This window comes from Narcine bancroftii, chromosome 3 (genome assembly GCF_036971445.1).
Source record: "Narcine bancroftii isolate sNarBan1 chromosome 3, sNarBan1.hap1, whole genome shotgun sequence".
NCBI classification, from domain to species: domain Eukaryota; kingdom Metazoa; phylum Chordata; class Chondrichthyes; order Torpediniformes; family Narcinidae; genus Narcine; species Narcine bancroftii.
The window spans coordinates 89,326,759-89,337,787 of record NC_091471.1 but is presented as its reverse complement, the minus strand read 5'-3'; positions in this window follow the sequence as shown (position 1 = coordinate 89,337,787).

Genomic DNA, 11,029 nt, shown 5'->3' with positions numbered 1-11,029 from the left:
GGTGCTTGAAGAAACCTACCCAGCTGTCCTCCCCACACCCCCCACCCCCCAGCTAGTTTCCCTCCCTTCTCCCCCAAACAAGTTGAGCCAGGTTGGTGAAACTAGCCCTGTAGGACTGACTATAAGTGTTACCTGAGATCTAGTTAACTTCGCCATCATGGAAGCCTCTGTTATTTTAAACCGAATGAAGCTTTTCAATGTTGCTTTAAGCTATAGTGTTTATCTGAACTATAAAAACAAATGAGATCAAAAAAGCCCTTCGCTTTAGAGGAACATGGTTTGATTAACTGCAATAAGACCTGCCTTTGTATTCACCTTAGCAAAATAAGTTCCCACCAGAGCAACTAATTTATTCTCAGAACAACAATGATTTAATTCATCAGAATGACAGCTGGATTATGTAGCTATTTGTGATGTGGCCATAACTACAGTGGAAGGGGGTGGTGATATGGGGAATGACAAGCTAAAAAAGGGTAAATACACTCTACACCTGGATTAAGCATTCACCCTTCACCATTTGATTACTATTCAAAATGGGCCTTTTGGTTGGATTTAGTGCAACAGCAAATATTCAGTATCTGTCAATTGGATTGAATAGCTACTTGCCTTAAGCAGCCAGTTAGTTCAGACTCAAAGGTGACTACTTAATATCGGTCAGGTCAAATTTCACAGTAGCCTAGTAACCCCAGGCTGTGCAAATATTAGTGGGAATAATACATTTCAAATATGAGTTAGTTATTTAGCTGCTGGTTTTAACATTTAGAGATCTCGAACTATATGAAAGTACAAACTAAGGTTTAAAAAAATACTTTTAGATTAAATTGTTGGAATAAACTAATTTTAAGTCAATAACAGATAAACATTAGTTATTTAATCCAAGAATATTTAATCTGTATTCTTTGATTCTTGATATTTTTAACAAATGCGTTCTATGCAGAATATTGAATATATTATTCACAAACACATTTAAACAATATTACCTTTTGGACATGCAACATTGTTTCTGTGATTTGAAATTAATTGTATTTGTTTCTTTTTGTATCTACTTGTTGCCATTTCACTGAATTGTCCTATCCACGGGGTCATGCCATTTACTTAATTTTTTGCCACATTGCCTTGTGATTTTTCACTCCTGCCATCTTGCCAGTCTGAATTTTATTTCTTCCATTTCACCAGTAACTTCTTGCATCTTCCAATGCCATACAGCAGCCCCACTAGCAAATGTTGTGTTAAATGGCAAAAATCAAAGGTAAAAATACAAAGCCGGCATTTCGGGCTAGAGCCCTTCATCAAGGTATGGAAAAATGTTGGCTGGCCTCCAAAGAAAAGAGTGGAGGGGGGAGAGGTGTGGTAGCAAAGGGTGGAGGTGGAGAAGGGAAGGAAAAGATAGCAGCAATCAAGGGGAGGGATAGCTAGATGAATAGAAAGGGAAGGGAGGGGGGAGAACTGAAAAGGGGAAGAGAAGGGAAGGGGGGAAGATGAGAGCAGGTTAGCAGAAACCATCAAAATTGATGTTAATGCCATGTGGCTGGGGAGTGCCTAGAAGGAAAAATTTTGTTCCTCCAATTTGCAGGTGGTCTTGGTGGGATTGTACATAAGGCCATGGGCAGACATATGCGTATGAGAGTGTGACACAGAACTAAAATGGTTGGCTACTGGGAGGTCTCTGACACTGGTGTGAATGGAGCAAAGATGCTCAGCAAAGCGATCTCCAAATTTGTACCCAGTCTTTCCAATGTAGAGAAGGCTTTTCCTCCTCCCCTTGATCCCCTCCCTTCTCCACCTTAACACCTCTAGATTTGTACCCACACCTTCCCCCCACTCTTTTGTTCAGATGCCTGCCAACTTTTTTCCACACCATGATGAAAGGCTCCAACCCAAAGTGTCGATTATATATTTTTAACTTTGCTATTTAAAGGACACTGCTTGACCTGTTGAGTTTACTTCAACCACAGTGTCTGCAGATTTTCATGTTTTACTAGTGTTATATGGCCATTTTTCCTCATAGCATTGACCCTTTGACTATTTAAAGAATAGTTTATTTATAGTGAGCTAATTGTTGCAAGGCTAAATACCCAATATTTTAAGTTAAATGTCTTGATAGTAATTGTTCATAATTTACTAATCTTGATTTTGTTGCTTTGCTTATTGATCAACCATTCATCATGTCTCTATCATTAATGCACATCACTGTAAATTTGCTGATTCTGTCATTATAGGAATCAAGCATCTGAAAGATGCCATTAATGGTAATTTTTTTGCCATTGGATAAAAGCAAAAAGTCTCATTCACAACAATCCAGAACATTAACCCACATCTTCTTTCTGCAGATGCTGTTATCCAGACTTTGACTTTAATGTTTAGGTTTGTTTTTCTTATTTGCCAATATCTACATTTTATCCCTAATTTTGTGTTTCTACTAAAGGACACTGTTTACTTGACCTTGGAAGAAGCTGTCCTCAAAGATGGACACTGCCTCCATTTCAAGGAGATTTTGCAGTGTAAAAATGTATTTAATTAAGTTTTAAACATACAGCAGACTCAACATTTACTCTTTGAACTATGCATGTTTCGGTGTCAGATGTTGCTGTTGAATGATGCTCAGCATCGACAGCTTTGCTGTTTCTGCCACTACAAATCCCAGGGGGGCAGAATAGCAGTTAGCACAACTCTGTTGCAGCACCAGCGATTGGGACTGGGGTTCAAATTCTGCACTGTCTGTAAGGAGTTTGTATGTTTTCCTCATGTCTGTATGGGTTTTCCCAGTGGGCTCCAGTTTCCTCCCACCATTCAAAACGATAGTAGGTGAATTGGGTGGCAAGGGCCTGTTACCGTGCTGCATGTCTAAATTTAAAAATGTAAAAAAACTTGTTCCTTTATTACCAATATTTCATATTTTGACATTTTTTAAGTAGTTTTCATCTGTAACTCAAAAGGTTTGGATGTTGGAAGTGTGAAATAAAAAGAGTAGGTGCTGAAAATACTCAGGAGATCAGGCTTCATCTGTGGAGATCTAAAAATAATATCTCAGATGGATGAACTATGGTCAGAATGGAGTTGGTGTCAGGACTCAGCCAACCCTACAACCCACTGGATGTCTCCCTTACTGGGTATTCCACCTCTTTCACTCTTACAGTGGGTGTGCCTTCACCCCTCAAGCCTCAATTCTTCGGAATATCCTCCTTAAACCTTTTACTCTCCACCTCCTGTTTTTTTTAAATAATCTCCTCAAAGCATATTTGTTTGACTATGTTTTTGAACATACTAGTTTTATATCCAATGATTGGTCTGTGAAGTGCTCAAGAGTATTGTGCTATGTAAAGGTAAATTGTAATGATAACATTGATATAGTTGACGATATCTGATAGTAAAGGTCTGGATAGAAGATGGGTAAAAATTTCCAGACCATCAATTGAGTACTACTGTGACTGTTGATTTAAGGGGATACATTTCATGGAATTAGTTTCAACTCTTTTATTCTTGAACCATGAACCAATGTTTCTCACTTAATGCTGGCAACTCTCTTTAGATAAGTTAGGAAGTGGAAATATAATTAGAAACTGAAAAGAAAACCAAGCAAGAAGACTCCAAAATATGTTTTTAATTTGTGTTCATTCATTGAAATGTTCAGTCAACAGACCTTCACTTAACAGAAGCAAACTATTAATTATAAGTTGTCTGAAGCCATATTTTTTACTTTGATATCTGATCTTGCATTCCAATATGCAACAATTATGACAGCTTCAAAGAATTTTGTTTTTAATTCCACAGTCAGAATCAAATATATATTTGCATTTGAGTATGATGACATTATTTTCATTCTGTGGCCAAAACAGTAAAGGTTAAGTAACAAAAGCTGCTGAAAGATTTTGATTCTCTTTTCCTTCTCTGTAATTTTAAAGGAAAAGAAAGCTTTTTTCTCCAAAATGGTCATTGGTAATAACTAGGTTGAAAGGAGAATCATCACTTTTCCATTCTCTGAAGGAGATGCCAGAGGCAATGTCATCACAGAAACAACCAGCGATATTGAAATCTCCGCTGACAGATAAGGAAGATTACAGGTGTCTAATTAACGCACGTGAGTTTCAAGCTTGAAGTTGTGTTCAAAACTTGTATGCTGGCCTGGCTGCATTAATGTTTTTCAATGAAATACTTGGCTTTGGTGGTCTTTATTTTAAATTTGGCAACCCATGAATAGCTGGTGAATTTTTGCTTTCAAAGAGAATTGAGTTCTCTTTTTGAACTGAATTCTGAAAATTGAATTACGAGAGGTTAAAGTGCCTTGATTTGACATCAGGGAGTTGTTCAAAAGAATGTTGCATGAATGAAACAAAGCAAAACTGGTCATGGAATCTCCACTGAAGACATTTCCACCACCAAATTAATGGGAGTTGTTGGAGGTGAACCCTCTGGCCAGTGCCATCTTCACTCATTGATCAGAAGCTCAGCTGCAGCAAACAGATCTACAGGACTAAGTTCAGGGCTAGGTATTCTGTGATAAATAACTCATTTCTGACTAACTAAAGCCTTTCCATAAGGTGCGAGTTATTTGAAACATAATATTCTTTGCTGAACTGGGTGAATTAAACTCCAACAACCTTTGACATGCTCAGGACAAAAAAGAAATTATCAGCATTTTACCCATTGACCTAAATGTCCATCCCACTCATCACCTGCACACTATGGTTGCAATGTATATTGCCTGTAGAATGCACTGCTGCAACTTGCCAACAATATCCTGACTTGAACATATTTTATTGTCCTTTGTTGTTACTGGGGCAACATTTAGGAACATTCTTACCTAATAATATTATGGGAGAACCTTCATTATACAGACTGCAGCACATTAAGAAGAAGGCCTGCCATCTTCTCAGGAATCTGGATAAAAAATTTTGGATTTATCAGCAAAACACATAATCTGAGAATAAATAAGTTAAGGAATGATTCGTATAGCAGTTAGTGCAATGCCATTACAGCTCCAATGACCTGGGTTTGAATCCGGTACTATCGTTAGGAGTTTTCATGTTCCCCCCCCATGTGTACTGGGCACTCTAATATCCCCTCATGTTCCAAAGACTTGTGGGGTTAGAAGGTTAATGGGTCACGAGTGTATTTTGGTGGTGTGGGCCAGAAGGGCTTGTTACTGTGCTGTAGTTCTACATTAAGTTCAGAATGTTAAATGCAATACATCAAAACAAAAACTTCAGACATACCAAAAGGCACTAGTGGAGCAAAATAACTGCTCAGGAAGGGAAAAAATCAACACATCACAATGTATGAATGAAGAAATTCCTTTAGCTTTTCTACTTAATCTTTTCAAAGCACTGACTATTTGTCCTCCAATGGTTACAAGATAGGGACAAGAATGGCGTGTGTATGTAACTGTTATCCAAACTTGTTAGGTCTGCTTTTTACAAGACTGATAGTCACATGAAACTTGCATGCATCTGGTTTTTGAACATCTATGGTGCTTTACCCAATAGTTAAGGATTACTGGAGGGTCAAATAATGAAAAATACATGGTTCTGAAAATCCAGTTGCCAAGGACTCATCTGAAAATAGATTATTTACAGGCTAATTCATAATAGCACCAACTTCCAGGTTGAATTACACAAATTTAGAAAATCTAGCAATGAGTCACCTTGTGCTTCTATTTCATTCAAGCTTGGCATGAATGATTATTGATCATAGATTGTTCTGAAGCAATACAGAGACAATGCTCACCATCATTTTCCCAGGATCAATGACTGGGTAACCTGCTAGAATTAGCCATAGATGAGTGTACAATTATAACATTCAAATAACATTTGGACAGATATGGAGGCAAATGAGATTATCTCAGAATACCAATGGTCAGCATGGACAAATTGGACCAAAGTTCCTGTTCCAGGATGAACAGCTCTATGACTGCACACTGCACACTATGGTTAAGGATAAGTGGCCATGAAAATGTCTGTTATTGGACTTCATGGTTCAGCACTGGATGAGGACCCCATAATTGCCTTTTATTCTTCACCTGCCTCCAACCATTGAACTAACTATCTCTCTTCAGAAAGCAACTACCCAAAACCCACCCATTGTCACCAAATAACCTTCCTATTACACCCTTCCCCAAATGTTGAATCTGAGACCCATGATCCCCTAAGGCACACATGTCAAACTCTGGCCTGCGGGCCAAATTTGGCCCGCGATATAATTATATTTGGCCTGCAAGATCATATCAAAAATGTATTAGAGGTAGCCTGATGGCCACCACGCCAGTATAGCGCATGCACCGCGCCAGTATAGCGCTGTGTCCCAGGGTGAGAGAGAAAAATCCTGGTCCTTGAAAAGTAGTGGTGGGTGGTTTTATAAACATGCTGTCGTGTCCCCCCGCCCACCCCCCCACCGCAGCGCGACCTGGCCGAAGCCAAGGCCGCTTCCCAGCGCCCGGAACCCCAGTGGCACAGCGTTTCTTGGAGCTGCAGATGGAGTCGGGACACCGGAGGGAAGATTGGGGCTCCCAGCCAGGCGATGGGGGCACCGGCCGCCGGCCGCCCTGCGCCTTCCCACCGGACCAGCGGCGGGTGCCCGGAGTACACGTGGAGAGCAAGGCTGGTCGGGCAGGTAGGGTGGAACCCCCCCGCCAATCTCGGGAGTGGCGTGGGCTGGATCGGGATTAGCCGCGCTCACCTGCTCCTCCACTGCTGACCGGGATCCCAGCGCGGTCCTGAGTGCAGAGGCTGCCCTGGAAAGGTCCTGGGACACTGGCACGGAAAGAAAAGGGGGTCCGGGAGAAACTCAGCAGGTCAAGGGAGGTCCGGGAGAAACTCAGCAGGTCAAGGGAGGTCCGGGAGAAACTCAGCAGGTCAAGGGGGTCCAGGAGAAACTCAGCAAGTCAAGGGGGGTCCGGCAGAAACTCAACAGGTCAAGGGAGGTCCGGGAGAAACTCAGCAGGTCAAGGGGGGTCCGGGAGAAACTCAGCAGGTCAAAGGGGGATCCGGGAGAAACTCAGCAGGTCAAGGGAGGTCTGGGAGAAACTCAGCAGGTCAAGGGGGGTCCGGGAGAAACTCAGCAGGTCAAGGGAGGTCCGGGAGAAACTCAGCAGGTCAAGGGTGGGTCCAGGAGAAACTCAGCAGGTCAAGGGGGGTCCGGGAGAAACTCAGCAAGTCAAAGGGGGGATCCGGGAGAAACTCAGCAGGTCAAGGGAGGTCCAGGAGAAACTCAGCAGGTCAAGGGGGAGTCCGGGAGAAACTCAGCAGGTCAAGGGGGGTCCGGGAGAAACTCAGCAGGTCAAAGGGGGGATCCGGGAGAAACTCAGCAGGTCAAGGGAGGTCCGGGAGAAACTCAGCAGGTCAAGGGGGGGTCCGGGAGAAACTCAGCAGGTCAAGGGGGGTCCGGGAGAAACTCAGCAGGTCAAAGGGGGATCCGGGAGAAACTCAGCAGGTCAAGGGGGGTCCGGGAGAAACTCAGCAGGTCAAAGGGGGATCCGGGAGAAACTCAGAAGGTCAAGGGGGGTCCGGCAGAAACTCAGGGGGGGCCTGACCTCGCCAGGACCATTGCCCACTCCCCCTCCCTGCCGCAGGCCGACCCGCGACTCACGGTGATGGGGCCGCTGATCCACCAAGATGCCGCCCTGCAGCGAGAGCCGATGCCCCCTGCACTGTCGTTGTCCAACCCGATCGCCCGCAAACCCCGCCCTCCCGCACACAGGCCTGAGTAAGGATTATGAACTTTAATCTCAGGATAAAACAATCTTCCAATAGTTTCATGTCACAGTGATAAATATATTCCTGGTTAAAAATGGTCCTGCACCTGGATACAAGCTCATTAGGCATAAAACTTGAAAAGTGTGTAAATCAAAGGATATCTGTACCAATGGAAAAAGGGCATGGCAAATAACCCTGCTAGAGTTCATGCCCACAATCAGTCACCCATTTGATTGTTTCAGGAATCATGCTATTCTCCCAAATTCTCAATAGCCCTCAGATTTTACTATTCGACAGCACACTAGCAACATTTGACAAATCCTCTATAGAAAAATATTATTTATTGAATATTTTATTTCTCATTTGTTAATGCTTCTGGAAAGAGTTTATCCAAAACTATTATTAAACATTTATTTTAATAAGAAAAAGTTTAACATTACATATGTTGAAAGAAGAGAAAACATGCAGATGTTGTTGAAAATTTTCAATAAATATTTAGTTCGGCCCTCGACTTAGTCCAAGTTTTTAATTTTGGCCCTCCATGAATTTGAGTTTGACACCCCTGCCCTAAGGCATACAATAGCATTACTGATCTCCGTCCCCCTGTCCTCAAGATATGTTCCTTCCACTCCTCCAATTTACTTCAGCCATATATTTGGTCAGCAACCACTCATCCTGATCTTTCTCCCCAATTTTCTTATCTTACTCAACAATAAACATTTCCCTACCTCTCCATTCCCTTCATCACTGACCCAACTTTAACTAGGTGCATGACCTCTGAACCACATGCCTCTCCAAATGCTGGCATGGCTTCAAGTCAGACAGCACATTTTCAACTGTAATAAAATGCAAGACTCCTTAAATAGCTATTGGGCCTTGATGGACTAATGCTAGCTGTGTTACCACCTCATCTATTAAGTATGTGCATGAAGATGCACTAGAATTTCCAGGCCATTATGTTAAAAATATGAACAAACAAAAGAGCTTGGTTGTGAAAGAGACTCCCATATATTTTCTTAACTTTGCCTGTGCCTTAAAGGGAAGGGATGCTTGAAGAAGTTGTGATGCAATGGAGCCAGAGGCAGTCTTGCCAAGCTTCAGTAAACCTAAGCTCTTTTGTTTGTTCATATTTTTATTTCCCCTGAAATCCAGTACCATTATTTGGGAATGTTCCTGTGCTTATCTTTGTGGAGCCCAGCAGGGTGGTTCTGTGTTTGTTTGATCCCTCACAAATTCATTGTGCATTTGTGTGTGTGCGCGTGCGCGCCCAGGCAGAAATACCTTGCTGAAATGATGGATATGTGGATAGAAGCTTCCTGTTTAGATGCAATCTCTGGAGTGCTTTTTATGGAACCTGAATGCAAAGTATGTATTGAGTGATTTCCTCATAAACAAACTACCAGTCTCTTCACCAACCCCCCCCCCCCTCCCCATCCCCCCACCCCAACCCCACACCAAAGTGTGACAAAGTTCTGCTCTTCTGGTTTAACAATCCACAGCATTGTATCATGAATTTTCTACAACTGGTTTTCCTTAGGGTAGAGAGACACTTGATTCAATGTTATATTGTTATAAAATGCTAAAAGGGGAAACTTTACAGAGAAATGGATCCTGAGGCACTCACCAATGCCTTTCTTCTCATAAGAACCAATGCAATAAATTATCAGCAGATTGTTTGGGCATAGGTGTGGACTTGGGGGCAGAAGTGAGGATGGGCACTTTTGAACAGAGTGCGCTTACTCTGCCCCTCCCCCAGAGCTTGCACTGAACTGTGTTTTTAAAAAAATGCATGTATATTGTGTCCTTTGTTGCTTTGCATTTTCCCCAGGTGCTTTATAACTAATTAGTTCATTTAAAATTTTAGTGCTGTTGGAAAGATGATAAACTGCATTTACCAAACTTCTACAAATGGCAGTAAGAAAATCCAACAACCTTCTTCCAATCATTTACATGCTGAAAGAAGAATAAAAACTGGCCAAGATAGAAAAAAATGCCTCGCAGTTTTCTGAGATAATGCCCTGACCTTTCACCTGAGAGGGTGGGCTGGAATCTCAGGAGGTTTATGGCCTTTTTCCCCTCAGCAGCTGTTCAGGCTAAGCAGTTTCCTCGTGCTGGTGAAAGCACAAGCCCATATGGAGTTTAAAAAAAGCAGTCAACTCTTTACTTTCTTTAAAGGATGATTTGGAATCTTGGATCCAAACCTGTGGATTCAGGATATCTTTCTAAAACGGGATGCTTATTTTTAAAATGATGATAACACAAACGGCTCCGGGTAGTTTGACCACAAAGACAATTTTTAAAAATAATATAGGTGACAACTAAACTACTCCCTGAATGACCTAATGTGCAAGAAAACGAAAACCATTTCATCCAAACTAGAACAAACCATGCAAGTTCAAATTGGCTACAGTAAGCAGAAGGAATCAAAAGTTGAATGCTGACAAAGTGAAATAAAAATGGAAAATTCTAAAAAAAAAGGTTAGGCAGCATTTTGGAGAAAGAAATAAAAGTGAAAGGATGACAATTTTTGTTAAAATTGGCCATTTCAGATGAGGTTGCTACCCAAGTGCTGCAGTGTCCTCAGTAATTTTAGGTCGGGATGGAGTGGTCCTGATTAATCCATTGGATATGCTTTGCTTTAGATATGATCGGGTTGTGTTCTTGTCAGGGTAAAATAGAATGTCCAATTTCCCTGTCAAGGCACACACATAAAATAATGAAATATAAATTGCAGTTGATGTGTTATATTGGTGAACACAGAAGCTTAGTATTGTCTACAAATTGAAAAATTGAGTGAAAAATATACTGCTCTTCCATTTTGCAGCTGTAGTTTTAAATTGGGTGGAGGTACAGGAATTTGAAACTTTTTTTATTAAATGTCTTTTTTTATTATTCTTGTACACTCTGAGAACCCAGCATTCCAATCTTTTGATGATTTAAATGTGGAAGTGTTAAGAGTGAAAAGGACAAGCTGATTCAAATAGTCTTTCCCACTTAGCCATGATGCCTTGTCCATAAGTCAAAATGTTGCACATCTTCTAGATGTCAAAAGTTTCCTGGATGAGCTGAAAAATGACCTGAAGAACCTGTTTAATTGGGAAACAAATTCCTCTCTTATCCCTTCAGGCTATCAGCTAATCTAGGCAACCACTGACGATTACTAGTGCTGTTTAACTACATTTCTGCCTCTATAACATATTCTCACACCAAGAGGCTTAAAAAATATTGCAAATTTAAGAAGGTAACCAAATGATTTGACCTCACATTAGTCATTAGATAGTATAAGAGAGCAATATGATGCTACACACCCATTTAATTTATTTCATATCATGGAAGCAATC